Source organism: Panthera pardus, unplaced genomic scaffold, assembly GCF_024362965.1.
Source record: "Panthera pardus isolate Hobbes unplaced genomic scaffold, ASM2436296v1 HiC_scaffold_16, whole genome shotgun sequence".
Taxonomy (NCBI): Eukaryota; Metazoa; Chordata; class Mammalia; order Carnivora; family Felidae; genus Panthera; species Panthera pardus.
Genome location: NW_026526721.1, coordinates 113,928,332 through 113,945,335, shown reverse-complemented (window position 1 = coordinate 113,945,335; position 17,004 = coordinate 113,928,332). Strand labels below are relative to the sequence as shown.

The window sequence follows — 17,004 nt, the reverse complement described above, 5'->3', positions numbered from 1 at the left end:
TAATGATAAGTGTGGCTAAAATAAATCAAGAAAAGGACAAGTAGGAGTGCCAGAGAATGGGGTTGGGGATATCATTTCGAACAGAGTGGTCAGGAAAGACTTTACTGGGAAGGTGACATCTGAGTAAAGATTTGAAGGAAGCAGAGAGTGTGAGGCATACAGGGAAACTGGGGGAAAGCATTCTAGGCAGAGAAAATGGCAAGTGTGCAAAAACCCCGAGGTAGAAGTTAATTCTGTCAAAGAGACCGCTGTGGCTGGAGCCAAGTGCAAGAGGGGAAAAGTAGTAACATCTGAGATTAGTTTCGAGTAGGAAAATGACTTGCTATATTAAAAGGCTCACCAGGGCTGCTGTGTTGTGAATAGGTTGTAAAGGATCCAGCTGAAAGAAAGGAGATGAGTTCTGAAGTCATGTCAGTAATCCAGGTAAGAGATAATAGTGGCTTAGACCATGACAGAAGTAGCAGAGATGGTAAGAAAAGGTTGGATTCTGTATGTATTTTTTTTAAGGATTTTATTTTAAGTAACCTCTACACCCAATGTGGAGTTCAAACTCATTACCCTGAGATCAAGAGTCACATGCTCTACTGACTGAGCCAGCCAGGTACCCCTGCATGTTTTTAAGACAGAATCAACAGTATTTGGTGACAGACTGGATTGAGTATAAGAGAAAAAGAGGCATCAAAGATGACTATATGGGGGGGGGGGGGGGTGCCTGGTTGGCTCATTCAGTTAAGCATCTGACTTCAACTCAGGTCATGACCTGGTGGTTCACAAGTTCAAGCCCTGCGTTGGGCTCTGTGCTGACAACTCAGAACCTGGAGCCTGCTTTGGATTATGTGTCTTCCTCTCTCTCTCTCTGCCCCTCCCCCACTCGTTCTCTCTCTCTCTCTCTCTCTCTCTCTCTCAAAAATAAATAAAAAACATTTTAAAAAATTAAAAAAAAAAAAAAAAAGAGGGCTACGTAGTTCAAGGCCCAAGCAACTGGAAAAATGAAATTGTCATTAACTGAAATGAACAAAACAACAGGTTGAGCAGGTTTGGGAGGGGGAAGATGAGGTGGTAAGTTTCAGACATTCCAAGTGTTGAGATACCTATTAAAATCCAAGTGGAGATGTCAATTAGGCAGTAGATATACAAATATGAAGTTTAGGGGAGAGATGTGGGATGGAGTAATATGACAGTTGTCAGCATTTGAATGGTATTTAAAGCCATAAGACAGTACAAGAATAAGTGTAGACAGAAAAGAGGCCCAAGGACTGAGTCCTGGGTAGTCCAATGACTTCAGTTTGAGGGAATGACAGGGAGCCAGCAAAGGAGACTGGGAAGTGGCCAGTGAGTTAGAAGAAAAACCAGAAGCTTATCCTAGAAGTTGAGTTTCTGGCTTAGGAAAAAGTAATCAAGTGAGTCAAATGCTGCCTATAGAGCAAGTAATATGGGAGGACTGAGAGTTGGCTATTGGATTTAACAACGTGGAGGTCACCAATGACCTTGATAAGAGAAACTCTGATGGTGCAATAGACATGGGAGTGTAACTGGAATGGGTTCATGAGAGAATGGAAAGAGAGGAATTGGAAAGAGAGACAAAGGGAGCTCTTTTGGAGTTTTACTCCAAGGAGAGCAGAAAAATGAGGCAATAGCTGGAGGTAAAATGGAAGTCAAGGGAAAATTTTAATGGGAAAAATTATAGCATGTCCATACGTTGATGGGCATGTTCTTGTTGAGAGTGGGGGAGGGGAGGTAGGGTTTGATGATGCAAGAGAGAAAGGAGAGAATTGTTGGAACGTGTCCTCGAGTAAATGAGAAGGGGTGGGAGCATGCACACGGATAGAGGAGCTGGTCTTAACAGCCTGGACACTTCAGTCCTACTCACAGAAGGGAAGACTGAACAGATGGGATTGAAAGTAGTGGGAATTTCTGATTGCTTTTGTTTTCTCAGTGAAACACGAAGCAGGTTTACCAGCCAAGAATGAGAGTGGGAGAGAGTATTAAAGGTTTGGAGAAAGAGAAAAAGGTATGAAACAGTTGCCTAGGATGGTGAATAGTCTACAGCAATGTGGCAGGATCACCAGCAGGCAGGGAGGGCCCAATGAGGTCATGAATTTATGGTGAGACTAGGCAACATAACTGAGTGTTTTTTCTAGTGAAGTTTAGCTCCAGAGGTGCGGGGAGAGTAGAAAGAAAGCTGGAATCACCAGGATTGGTATTCTGCTAGACAAGTACCATGAGGAGAGAGGGGCAAAGGACTCAAGAATGTATGTAAGAGAGTGATTACATTGATGGACTGTGGAACTTAGTGCAAGAAAGAAGGCAAGTAAGGACATAAGAGAATGTGAAGAACAGTTCAAATAAAAAAGGCTGGATTTGGAGATTGTGTCCCAGTGTGGTTGAAGAATTACTGGTTTGGGGTAGCAGAAAGAGAAAGTGGTAGAAAGATAGAATTTAGTAATTGAGAAGTGGGATACTGGAATTTGAGATTAAGATGTTTCCAAAATTGATGAAGATAAAGTCTAACAGTATATTATAGACTGAATTGTGTCCCCTCAAAATTCATATGTTGAAGCACTAAATCTTATAACCTCAGATTGTGACTCTATTTGGGAGATAGGGCCTTTAAAGTGGTAATTAAGTTAAAACAAGGTTGGTAGGATGGGCCCTAATCCAATCTGACGTGTGTCCTTATAAAAGGAGGAAATTTGAACACACAAAGAGATACCCAGGTGCACAGAGAAAAGACCTTCATCGGACAAAAGAAGGCAGCCATCTGTAAGCCAAGGAGAGAGGTCTCAGGAGAAAGCAAACCTATCAACATCTTGATTTGGGACTTCTGTCTTCCATTACTGTGAGAAAATAAATTTCTGTTGTTTAAACCCACTAGTCTGTGGTATTTTGTTATAACAGCCCCAGCAGATTAACATAAGGTGTGGCCATGGGAGTGAGTGGTGAGGCAGGGTGGGAGGCAAGAGGATTGGAAAAAAGAATCAAAAGGGTTTAGTTGAGATTTTGTAAAGGTTTTTATTGTTCATATTTTTCACTTTGAAGAGGAGTAACTAGGAATACCTTTTTTTTTAAGTTTACAGAGAATAGAAATCGTTGACCAATTTCTATCTTGTTTCAATGCTATTGCTTCCAGTAAATTTTAGTGTCTGAGCTGAATGGTCACCCCTAAACAGGGTGTCCCTCAAAATAATGATGAATTGGTATCTAATGAATATCTCTTTTTTGAGCTAGAAACAGTGTTAAGAAGCTCTGACATACATTAAAACAAAAAATGAGCTCAACGACACTGAGGCAAAGGCATTATTAATCTCATTTTGCATATGAAAAAAAAATGGATCTAAGAAAAAAAATTTAAACGTGCTCAACTATTAGACGTTAAGTCCAAGACTTTTATATTCTTTGGACTCTTCATCTACCCTTGCCTGATACACTTCTGTGCATCAATCCCCTCTTCATTGCAAATGGGTTTTGAATTTGGATATTCTGATTCGTTGGTAGTGGCTGCCTACAATATTATTTTAAAGACACGCTGGTTTCAGTTAGAGAGATACACAGGCCAGATAGGTTAGTTAGATCATTATTGATGTCTGCTGTGGAGACAGGGTCATGGAAGGGCAACACGCATGACTAATATTCCCCAGTCTTAGTCAAGCCCAGAAAGATGTCTCCAGTGATGTTTTTGTCACAGGTAGTTATGAAGACTTGAGGAAGAGCAGGGCTAATTGTCATCTGGAAGATTGTTCAGTAAGAGTGACAGAAGTGAATGAAGAGAATATGACAGGCTGGAAAACTTGATAAAATTATTTAAAAGGGAGGGGCACCCGGGTGGCTCTGTCAGTTAAGTGACCATGTAGGGCTCTGTGTTGACAGTGCGGAGCCTGCTTGGGATTCTCTCTCTCCCTGTCTCTCTGCCCCTCCCCCACTCCCGCACATGCTCTGCTCTCTCAAAGTAAATAAATAAACGTTTTAAAAATTGTCAAAGGGGGAGTTGAGTAATGTCCTTATTTTGGTTATCCCATTAATACAAACATCTAATGAAGTCTCCCTGGACAACTAAAAAAAACAAAAATGTACTTAAGTTCATTTCTAAGAACACTCTTTTATAACCTGCCTCCTGAAAAAAATATGTGTACTCATAAAAAAAAAAAATATTCCTGAAGCCATTTGTCTCCAGTAAACTCCCAATTTTCTTGCCAAGGAATTCTTACTAAATCAGGATTTTCTTGCTGGTCCTCCAGGAACCAGGAAGAGTCTCTGGCTGCTGTGCTTATTGGCTGCTTCTGGCGTTGGCTTCCTGTTCTCCACGGCAGAGCTGAGGATATCCGCAGGATGCTTGCTACCAGGGGACAAGGTGACTCAGGAGGAAACATTCCACCTAAAATAGTCTTCGTGTGCAGCTTCTGAGTCACTTTGGAATCAAAGTTAACGTGGGATCCTGAAAGTAATCCTACAGATGATGGGAAGTGGAGAAGAAGGAAGTATCTCAAACAAGTTTACTGAAAAAAGTTTGCCACAAAGATGAAAATTTAACTGCTGAAAAGGCTAATATTCAGGGAGAAACTTCATCCCTAAAGTTCAAAGTGGATGAATTGTGATTTTCTTCAGTGACCAGGGGCATAAAGTGTTAGTCATGGCCCAATCTAGGGACCCACTGGGAGTGGATGTTTCCTTAAAAATACATTAAAAGCAGCAGTAGAACAGCTGTGTAAACAGAAATGGACCACTGGCTTGCAGTAGCCTTGATTTTTGTGTTTATAATTCTTTCTCGAGAATTATCTGGCCAAAAGTGTTTATGGGACTGCTAGACTCTATGTTTATCTCTAGTTAAAGGTAAACACCTAGTGTTTCACCTACTGAGAGAGGGGAAGAAGTATACAATTCATATTCAAAGCTCTCCAAGCAGTATTCTATATTTGGAATGACCTCTAAAACTTTTATCTTACCTGCTCTTTTCCCTCTTCTTCCTGGCCCCAGGCCTCAGTGTCCATTTATTTATTGCAGCTCTTCACAGGGAGGGATTAAAGAACTGTATTCCATCGTTTAGTCTTTAAATGTGTATTGAGCAATTGTCATCTAGCAGGAAGGCAAAGAACACCCATTTTTTGCCCTCAACATGCACTCTGCTCAGAGTCTAATTGGGGAAATAGAAAAGTCCAACAAAAGGTTTGTGATACAAAATGTCAAATCTCTAGTAGATTTAAGCATAGGCTTCATGGAAGTACAGCAGGCAAAGGGAACTTGAATGGAACTGGGGGTTCATGGGAGATTTCTTAAAAGGACAGGGAAAGAACTGAATCACCAAGGTTAAGAAACAGGTAGTTGGGCAAAATGAGACTCAATCAAAGTTAAACATTCACTGGTAGATAAATGCATTGTATCATGCTTGATTGGAGCTTGGCTTGGAAAATGAGGTGAAATATATCTTGAGGATAATTACAAAACTCTGAATACAGAGAGTATTAGACAATATTAGAAGGGGTCTTAAATTTATTTTGGGTAAAGTAATGGTGTAGTTACAAATGAGGTTGCTCTAATTTTCAGGAGATACATACACTTGAAGTGTATTTTGCTAATGGTTTAGCAAACATCTGAAATCTGAAATGGTTTAGCAAAAGTAGGAAGAGGAGGAAAAGGAGAAAGAGGAGGAGGAGGAGGAGGAGAAGCAGAAGCAGAAGAAGAAGAAGAAGAAGGAGGAGGGAGGGGGAGGAGGGGAGCGGGGAGGGGAGGGGGAGGGAAATCAGAAGGGGAGGAGAGAGGAGGGCAGGGGGAGGAAAAAATGAATGCATGGTAGATAGATAAAGGGATCAAACATAACAGAATGTGAACAACTGTTGAACTGAATCTGGATGTTCATTGTACTAGTTTTTCAACTTTCTCGAGTTTTTGAAAATTTTCATAAAAAATAGCTGGAAAAAAAAAGTACCTGGTAGACACACTCAGTTGGATAAATGTACCCAAAATTCATGGAGTGTATTCATGCTGGGAATTCAAAATAGAAAATAAATGCTCTGCCCAAACAGCTGCATTAGGCTACCCAGAAGGACTGAGTTAGGAAAGAGGGGCCAACTCTGCAACTTGGAGCCAGTGTCCAGCTGCCTGAGTGGAAATGAATGTGGCAGGGAGGGTGGGTGAGGAAGGACCTCAGTGCTTGAAGACCCTTGTGTGCGTCAGGCTGAAGAGTTTGGACTTTATCCCCAGGAAGTCAGACTACTTAAGACTGGAGAGCATTTTAGAGGCTCATTTGAGGGACGGATCAGAGTTTGGAAGGCATAGAACTAAGAGATCATTGCAGAGACAAGTGCAGTAATTCCATCAGAAATAAAAAAGGCCAAATGTTGGGGAGAATGCCAAGCAAGCCACTTTGGAAAAGGGTTTGGCGATTTCTTACAAAATTAAATATATACTTATGATTCAACCCAGTCATTTTCCTACTAGGTATTTACTCAAGAAAACTAAAACAGGAGTCCACACAAATGCTCTGACAGGAATGTTTAGAGCAACATTACTCATAATCACCAAAATTGGGAGTATTGACTAGTAAATTGGTAAAGTGTACATTCATAAACAAAACACCATGCAAAAAGGAATAAACCGATACTACAACACGGATGAATTTCAAAAGCCTTATGCTAAGTGAAAGAAGTCAAACTACACACTGTATGATTCATAGATAGGACATTCTGGTAAAGTCAAAGCCATTGATACAGAAATCAGACCAATAGTTACCAGGTGCTAGGGTATGGGAAGGAGTTGCCTACAAAGGGGCACATGGAACTTTCTGGGTATGGGAAAATATTTTATATAGTATTTTTATCATGGTGGTGGTTACAGAGCTACGTATATTTATCAAAACTGTGCACCTAATGGTGTGAATTTCACTGTATAGAAATTATATCTCAGTATACCTCAATTCAAAAAAAGGAAAACAATGGGGCACCTGGGTGACTCAGTCAGTTAAGTGTCCAACTTCGGCCCAGGTCATGATCTCACGATTTGTGAGTTTGAGTCCCAAATTGGTCTGTCTGCTATAAGTACAGAGCCCACCTCAGATCCTGTGTCCCTCTCTCTCTCTCTCTCTATGCCCCTCCCCTGCTCAGTTTCTCTCTTTCTCAAAAATAAATATTTTTAAAAAGGTAAATAAAAAAGAAAAATAGGACATGAAGATTGAATGGATAGAGAATAGGAAAAGGAAAAGTGAAAGATATTTTGGTGATCAAGAAAACAGATACACTAATACAAGAAGTGTAAATGTCAGAGACAGCACCTGATACAGCCAGTTAACTGCTATAAGAATAAAATGATCAATCAAGTTATATATAGGTGGAATTCACAATGTACTAAAATATTTTCATCTGTTTTTATGTTATTATTTTAGCAGTCAGTTTGATGCAAGTATGAGAAAAATGTTATTAACTTTAGAAAGTGCATAATGGATTCTCAAGAAGAAACTTAAATTCTGGGAAAAAGTGTGTGTGTGTGTGTGTGTATAGACATTCCTCAAATATCTGATGATAATTTTCCCTGGATTATGTTTTTCATGGATTTTACATGCAAAATGCTTTCTTAATTCTAATTAATAAAAAACACTAAATACATATTTTTTTTTTTTAATGAAAAATACCTGTGATATGGTGGAAGAAGTCAGCATGGAGATAGTTTGGAGAGAATTTAAGAAGGTAGAATCTTTTCCAGGAAGTGATTTTCCAGATAAGATATGCTTGCACGTGGGCATATGGACCTCGCAAATAAGAATACTACTGGGGGTGGGGGGAGGAGCCAAGAAAGCAGAACAGCATGGAAGTTTTTTTTGCCTCTCACATCCATGAAATACAGCCAGACCAACACTAAACCATCCTGCACACCTAGAAAACTGATCTGAAGATTAACACAACAATCTGCACAACCTGAACCATAGAACTCAGCAGGAACGCGGCACGGAAAGGTGAACTGGGGCAGAGAGAAGCTGCAGAGGGCAGAGAGCTGTTTTTGCTTGCAAAGAGAGGACGCAGACTGGGGTGGGAGGGAGAGTACGGGAAAAGCACCCCCCCCCCAAAAGCAGCTGGAGAGAAAGTGGAAAATTGGAAACAGCCACAGAGACTAAACTAAAAAGGGAGAAAGGAGAAAGGAGAGGGTTTAAATTCCATTAAGACTCTAAAAACAGGGGGAGCGCAGAGTCTGAAACTCTGCAGCTCAATACCTGGTGGTGCTCTGGTGAGAAGGGCGAATCCCCGGGAGCAGAGTGAAGTCCAGGGTCTTCAGGCCACATGGGGAGAGGTGGTTCCCCTGCTGGGAGGACATCTGGTAGAGGCTGTGTAGACCGCCACAGGCAAAGGTCCCAGTGGAGCCGGGAGAACAACCACATTTGCTGGTGCTGGAACAAGGTCGTTGGGGGTGAAGCCTGCTGCCAGATGTGTGTTGTGATTTGCCATAATCCCTGAAATGCGGCTGCCACGCAATCGCGTGAACTTTTTCTGAGGCAGGCTGGCACCCAGCCACAGTCTCTGGTCACCAGCAGCAGCATGGTCCCGTGAACGTTCCTGGGTGCAGCCGGCACCCAGCCATTGCTCGGTGAGACCTTCCGCAGAGGGGCAGAACAGGTCAAAGCCACAGTCCCTCAGAAGTAAGAGGCCGGGGAAAACAGCCGCATCTGAGACAAAACTCGGGAGAGAGGTACTACCTGGGGCTTGGTCACGGAAAGTATAAAAGCGAGGAGTGGAGGAAAGCTGAAACGAAGGACGGACAGTGTAAAAGTGGGGAGTGGAGGAAAGCTGAAATGAAGGACGGGTGTGCGATTGCTGATCCAGAACAGAATTCTGATACTAGAGGCTGGGTGGCTGGGTGACGCCATATTTACTACTCCTGTGCATGCGCACACACACCAACAAGCGCCACTGCAACAATCCACCTCAGTAAGCTAAGCAGCGCCATCTAGTGGAGAGTAGAGCTGTTACACTAAGCCCCGCCCAACTGGGCCGACCTTGCTCTTCAGGAACACAAATCCTTCCAGCTGCTTAGTCTCTGGACTATAAATGCCTTCATAGTTTGACTTCTAGGGGAAAACAAAGTAATTTCAATAATATTTCAGTCTGTTCACTGGTCCATCCTTTCAATTTCCTTTTTTATTCTTAAATACAGAAACAGAAAAAATTTATTATTATTTTCAATTTTTATTAAATATTTTTCTTTAATTTTTTTCCTACTATATTTTTTACTTTTGTGTAAATTTGTTCAACCTCTATTTTACTTCCATCATTTCATTTTATTCTATTTCAGTGTATGTATTTTTTCAATTTTCAAATGATTTCCTTTTTTTTCTTTCCCCTTTTTTCTCTAATCTATCAAGCCCCTTTCCACACCCAGACTAAAACACACCTAGGATCTAGCATCATTTATTTCACTTGTGTGTGTGTGTGTTGTTTCTAATATTTTTATTTTAATTTTTTTTTACCTTATCAATTCCTTTTCTCCCTTCAAAAAGACAAAATGAAGGAATTCACCCCAAAAGATAGAGCAGGAAGAAAGGAAAGCCAGCGACTTAACCAACACAGTTACAAGCAAGATGTCTGAACCAGAATTTAGAATTGCGAGAATATGAATACTAGCTGGAGTCAAAAATTGATTAAAATCCTTTTCTGCATATATAAAAGAGGTAAAATCTAGTCAGGATGAAACAAAAAACACTATAACCAAGCTGCAACCTAGAAAGGATGCCACAGTGACAAAGATGTATGAGGCAGAGCAGAGAATCAGCTATGTGTAGAACAATGGAGAATGATGAAGCAGAAAAAAAGAGGGAGAATAAGGCAAATGGCCATGATTTAAGAATTAGAGAAATCAATGACTGACTAAAAAGGAATAACATCAGAATCATAAGGGTCCCAAAAGATGAAAAGAGAGAAAAAGGGGTAGAAGGGTTATGTGAGCAAATCATAGCAGAAAACTTTCCTAACCTGGGGAAAGACATAGACATCAAAATCCAGGAAGCACAGAGGACTCCCATAAGATTCAACAAAAATGGACCATCAGCAAGGCATATCATAGTCAAATTTACAAAAGACTCAGGCAAGGAAAGAATCATGAAAGCAGCAAAGGGAAAAAAGTCCTTAATCTACAAGGGAAGACAGATCAGGTTTGCAGACGACCTATCCACAGAAACTTGGCAGGTCAAAAAGGAGTGGCAGGATATATTCAATGTGCTGAATTGGAAAAATATGCAGCCAAGAATTCTTTCTCCAGCAAGGATGTCATTCCAAATAGAAGGAGAGATTAAAAGTTTCCCAGCAAACAAAAATTAAAGGAGTTCATGACCACTAAACCAGCCCTGCAAGAAATATTAAGGGGGACTCTCTGAGGGGAGAAAAAACTAAATAAATAAACTAAATACATACATAAATAAATACCAAAAGCAACAAAGACTAGAAAGGACCAGAGAACACCACCAGAAACTCCAACTCTACAAGCAACATAATGGCAATAAACTCATATCTTCAGTACTCACTCTAAATGTCAATGATCTAAATGCTACAGTCAAAAGACATAGGGTCACAGAATGGATAAGAAAACAAGATCCATCTATACGCTGTTTACAAGAGACCCACTTGAGACTTAAAGACACCTTCAGATTGAAAGTAAGGGGATGGAGAACCATCTATCATACTAATGGTCGACAAAAGAAAGCTGGAGTAGCCATAATTTTATCAGAGAATCTAGACTTTAAAATAAAGACTGTAACAAGAGATGAAGAAGGGCATTACATCATAGTTAAGGGGTCTATCCACCAAGAAGACCTAACAATTGTAAACATTTATGCTCCAAATGTGGCACATCCAAATATATACATCAATTAATCACAAACATGAAGAAACTCATTGATAATAATACCATAATAGTAGGGGACTTCAACACCCCACTTATAGCAATGGGCAGATCATCTAAACAGGAAATCAACAAGGAAACAATGGCTTTGAATGACACACTGGACCAGATGGACTGAACAGATATATTCAGAACATTTCATCCTAAAGCAGCGGAATATACATTTTTCTCCAGTGCACATGGAACATTCTCCAGAATAGATCACATACTGGGATGTGATCAGCCCTCAGAAAGTATGAAAAGGTCAAGATCATACCATGCATATTTTCAGACCACAACACTATGAAACTCAAAATCAACCACAAGAAAAATATTGAAAAAATAACAAATACTTGGAGACTAAAGAACATCCTACTAAAGAATGAATGGGCTAACCAAGAAGTTAAAGAAGAAATTGAAAAGTGCATGGAAACCAATGAAAATGATAACACCACAGCCCAAAACCTATAGGACACAAAAAAGGCAGCCATAAGAGGGAAGTATATAGCAATCCAGGCCTTCCTAAAGAAGGAAGAAAGGTCTCACATACACAACGTAACCTTACACCGTAAAAAGCTGAGAAAAGAACAGCAAATAAAACCCAAAAACAGCAGAAGTCAGGAAATAATACAGATTAGAACAGAAATCAATGCCATTGAAACCAAAAAAACAGTAGAACAGATCAATGAAACCAGAAGCTGGTACTTTGAAGGAATTAACAAAATTGATAAACCCCTACCCAGTTTGATCAAAAAGAAAAAGGAAAGGACCCAAATAAATAAAATCAAAAATGAAAGAGGAGAAATCACAACAAACACAGCAGAAATAAAAACAATAAGAAGAGAATATTATGAGCAATTATACACCAATAAAATGGGCAATCTGGAAGAAATGGAAAAATTCATAGAAACATATACACTACCAACACTGAAACAGGAAGAAATAGAAAATTTGAATAGACCCATAACCAGGAAAGAAATTGAATTAGTAATCAAAAATCTCCCCAAAAAACAGAGTCCAGGGCCAGATGGCTTTCCAGGGGAATTCTACCAAACATTTAAGGAAGAGTTAACACCTATTCTCTTAAAGCTGTTCCAAAAAATAGAAATGGAAGGAAAATTTCCAAACTCTTTCTATGAAGCCAGCATTACTTTGATTCCAAAACCAGACAAAGACCCCACTAAAACAGAGAACTATAGACCAATTTCCCTAATGAACATGGATGCAAAAGTCCTCAACAAGATATTGGCCAACCGGCTCCAACAATACATTAAAAAAATTAATTACCACGACTAAGTGGGATTTATACCTGTGATTCAGGGCTGGTTCAATATCCGCAAAAACAATCAATGTGATTCATCACATCAATAAAAGACAAGACAAGAACCAGATGATCCTCTCAATAGATGCAGAGAAAGCATTTAACGAAATACAACATCCTTTCTTGATAAAAATCCTCAAGATAGTAGGGATAGAAGGATCATACCTCGAGATCATAAAAGCCATATATGAAAGACCCAATGCTAATATCATCCTGAATGGAGAAAAACTGAGCGCTTTCCCCCTAAGGTCAGGAGCAACACAGGGATGTCCGCTCTCACCACTGTTATTCAACACAGTATTGGAAGTCTTAACATCTGCAGTCAGACAACACAAAGAAATAAAAGGCATCCAAATCGGCCAGGAGGAGGTCAGCCTTCACTCTTCTCAGATGACATGATACTCTATAGGGAAAACCCAAAAGATTCGACCAAAAAACTGCTAGAATCGATTCATGAATTCAGCAAAGTTGCAGGATATAAAATCAACGCACAGAAATCGCTTGCATTCCTATACACCAGTAATGAAGCAACAGAAAGAGAAATCAAGGAATCAATCCCATTTACAGTTGCACAAAAGACCATAAAATACCTAGGAATAAATCTAACCAAAGAGGTGGAAAATCTATACACTGAATAACTATAGAAAGCTTATGAAAGAAATTGAAGAAGACACCAAAAAATGGAAAAAGATTCCATGCTTCTGAATAGGAAGAACAAATATTGTTAAAATGTCAATACTACCCAAAGCAATCTACATATTCAATGCAATCCCTATCAAAATAACACCAGCATTCTTCACAGAGCTAGAACAAACAATCCTAAAATTTGTATAGAACCAGAAAAGACCCAAATAGCCAAAGCAATCTTGAAAAAGAAAACCAAAGCAGGAGGCATCATAGTCCCAGACTTCAAGGTATACTACAAAGCTGTAATCATCAAGACAGTATGGTACTGGCACAAAAACAGACACTCAGATCAATGGAACAGAATAGAGAATCCAGACATGGACCCACAAACATATGGCCAACTAGCCTTTGACAAAGCAGGAAAGAGTATCCAATGGAATAAAGACAGTCTCTTCAGCAAGTGGGACTGGGAAAACTGGACAGCGACATGCAGAAGAATGAACCTGGACCACTTTCTTACACCATATACAAAAATAAACTCAAAATGGGTGAAGGACCTAAATGTAAGATAGGAACCCATCAAAATCCTTGAGGAGAAAGAAGGCAAAAATCTTTTTGATCTTGGCCACAGCAACTTCTTACTCAACATGTCTCCAGAGGCAAGAGAAACAAAAGCAAAAATGAACTATTAGGACCTCATCAAAATAAAAAGCTTCTGCACAGCGAAGGAAACAATCAGCAAAACTAAAAGGCAACCGACAGAATGGGAGAAGATATTTGCAAACCACATATCAGATAAAGAGGTAGTATCCAAAATCTATAAAGAATTTATAAAACTCAACACCCAAAAATCAAATAATCCAGCGAAGAAATGGGCAAAAGACACGAATAGACACTTCTCCAAAGGAGACATCCAGGTGGCCAACTGACACATGAAAAAATGCTCCACATCACTCATCATCAGGGAAATATAAATCAACACCACAATGAGATACCACCTCACACCTGTCAGAATGGCTAACATTAACAACCCAGGCAACAACAGATGTTGGCGAGGATGCAGAGAAAGAGGATCTCTTCTGCCCTGCTGGTGGGAATGCAAACTGGTGCAGCCACTCTGGAAAACAGTATGGAAGTTCCTCAAAAAACTAAAAATAGAACTACCCTATGACCCAGCAATTGCATGACTAGGCGTTTATCCACAGGATACACGTGTGCTGATTTGAAGGGACACATGCACCCCAATGTTTATAGCAGCACTATCAGCAATAGCCAAAGTATGGAAAGAGCCGAAATGTCCATTGATGGACATGGATAACGAAGAAGTGGTATATATATACAATGGAGTATTACTCTGTAATCACAAAGAATTAAACCTTGTCATTCACAACCACGTGGATGGAACTAGAGGGTATTATGCTAAGTGAAATTAGTCAGTCAGAGAAATACAAATTCACATGACTTCACTCATATGAGGTCTTTAAGACACAGAACAGATGAACACAAGGGAAACGAAGCAAAAATAATATAAAAACAGGGAGGGGGAAAAAACATAAGAGACTCTTAAATATGGACAACAAACAGGGTACTGGAGGGCTTGTGGGGGGGGGGGATGGGATAAATGTGTAAGGGGCATTAAGGAATCTACTCCTGAAATCATTGTTGCACTATGTGCTAACTTGGATGTAAATTAAAAAAATAAAACATAAATTAAAAAAAAAAACCTATCATCCAAAAAAAAAAAAAAAAAGAATACTACTGTGGGGGTGCCTGGGTGGCTCAGTTGTTAAACATCTGACTTCCACTCAGGTTATGATATCCTGGTTTGTGAGCATGAGCCCCCTATTGGGTGAGCTCAGGCCTGGGTTCTGGAGAACATGAGTACCCCTTCAGGTGAGTCCCCTCTCTCTCTGCCCTTGCTCACTTTCACCCTCTCTCTTAATAAAAAAAAAAATACTACTGTAGTATTTGTAAGGAGAAAAGAGTGGAAATAATCTAATTTTCCAATAGGAAAATGGTTAAGTAAATGATGACATATCTGTACAACAGAATACTATGTAGTTGTTAAACATGAGACAAATATATGTGTGCCTATATGCAATGATGGCGAGTTATAAAAAAAGAAAGAAAGAAAAGAAAACTGGGGCACCAGGTGGCTTAGACGGTTAAACTTAGGACTTAGGTTTTCATCATGATCTCATAGTAGGTGAGTTCGAGTACAGCGTCATGCTCTGTACTGACAGCTCAGAGCCTAGAAACTGCTTCAGATACTGTGTCTCCCTCTGTCTTCCCCTCCCCCACTCTCTCTTTTCTCTCTCTCTCTCTCTCTCTGTCTCTCTCAAAAATAAACATTAAAAGAAATTTAAAAAGAAAAAGAAAACATTGTACAGAATATTGCTAATTATGCAACAAAAGAAATGTCACACACACACATACACACAGACACACACAGACAGACAGACACACACACACACACACACACACACACACACACACACACACACAGCACAGCCATAGAATATCTCTGGAAGACTATGACCAGAAGCTGTTTTATCTGTCAGGGTCCATTCAGGAGACAGTAATGACCTAATAATTTGAATAGTCAACCGGTGTGGCACTGGCTCCTCTGGAAGAGGTAGGTTCTGACCCTGGTCTTCTGGCGCTGTCTCTCCACTTCCTCACCAGCACCTTCAGATAGGAGGAGAGGGCAGTGAGAGATTGGAATCTCCTCCAGGTTCAAGACCATAACCGCCCATTCTGTAGAAAGTTCGTTTTCACTTGGGCAACAGCAGTCTTCCTGGCAACCAATGCTGGGACTCCATCCAAGGGAAGCACCTCATCACAGATGAGCTAGACTACATTTGTGAAAGAAAGGCATGGCTGCTGTAACATCAATTTGCCTGGCACAAAGCAGTACCACTGGGACGGCTGCTTGCCCAACGGCTCCTGCGGTGCTTTCGGGTACTGCGTGTTCCTGGACGCAACCCTGCAGGCAACTTCTGGAGCGCTTCCTCCACCGGGCAGCTATGGCGTTCCAGAACCTCTTCATGGCCCTGGAAGATCACTTTGAATCGTGTTCGGCTGAATGCAGGGCTTCATCCCAGGTTCCCAAGTAGTTGATGCTGGCTGCTGATTTGATATCTTCATCATGACAAGGGTAAAAGAAAAAAAATTAAATCACAGGTATACCCAGTCCTTCCCCACTCGCTACCCACAAGAGGAAGGACCCAGGGTCATTTCACAGCAGGTTGAATTCTTGAAATGAGATCATCTTGTATTACCTGGGTGGGCCTTAAACTCAATGACAAAACTCCCGTGGACACGCAGAGGAGATACACACAGGAGAAAGCCATGTGGAGACAGAGGCAGCTGTTGGAGTGATGCAGCTACAAACCGGGGGATGCTGAAAGCCCACGAGAGCTTGAAGAAGCAAAGAACAGAGTCTCCCCTAGAGCTCTGGAGAGGAACAGCCCTACCAACACCTTGACTTTGGACTTCTGGCCTCCAGAGATGCAAGAGAATAAATTCCTGTTGTTTTAAGCCACCACGTTTGTGGCGATTTGTTTGGGAAGCCCTGGAAAACTAATAGACATTTCTTTTGTATTAATGGAAAAAGAGGCCAAGTTAAAAAAAAAAAAAGAAAGAAAGAAAGAAAGAAAGAAAAGATATTGGAGAAGCCAGTAGGATTTAAATAACCAGTTGCATTTATTGAGCACTTACCACATGCCAAGTACCTGTTCCAGTTAAATGGTGACAGAAATTTGAAACCATCAAGGTAAGCCCCAGAGCTTGCGCTTTTAAGCAGCTACTCTGTACTTCTAGGAAAGAGTGGAAGCTGTGTTTGGAAAGGGACTTGGGAAGGGAATGAGGAAAGTTAAGAAAATTGGGGGTAATTTGAGAGAGATTTGGGGCCAGCTGCCATGGAGGTGAGATATAAGTTCGTAAGTTTGCTTTACATTATAAACAGAGTTTTTTGGTATTCCTTGAGAAACTTGGCAAAGATCTATAGGGCTCTCCAGTTGGGGTGCCTGGGTGACTCAGTCAGTTAAGCATCTGACTCTTGGTTTTGGCTCAGGTCATGATCTCACGGTTTCATGGATTCAAGCCCTGCAACAGGCTCTGCTCTGGCAGCACAGAGCCTGCTTGGGATTTTCCCTCCCTCCCCCTCTCTCTGCCCCTTCCCCACTCATGCTGTCTCTTTCTCT

The 17,004-nt window shown here is 40.6% G+C and overlaps 1 pseudogene; it reads left to right on the top strand.

The window, feature by feature from the left end:
* The first annotated feature begins 1,051 nt into the window (after nt 1-1,051).
* LOC109258004 (SREBP regulating gene protein-like) lies at nt 1,052-15,915 on the top strand (annotated as a pseudogene).
* Nucleotides 15,916-17,004: the final 1,089 nt, after the last annotated feature.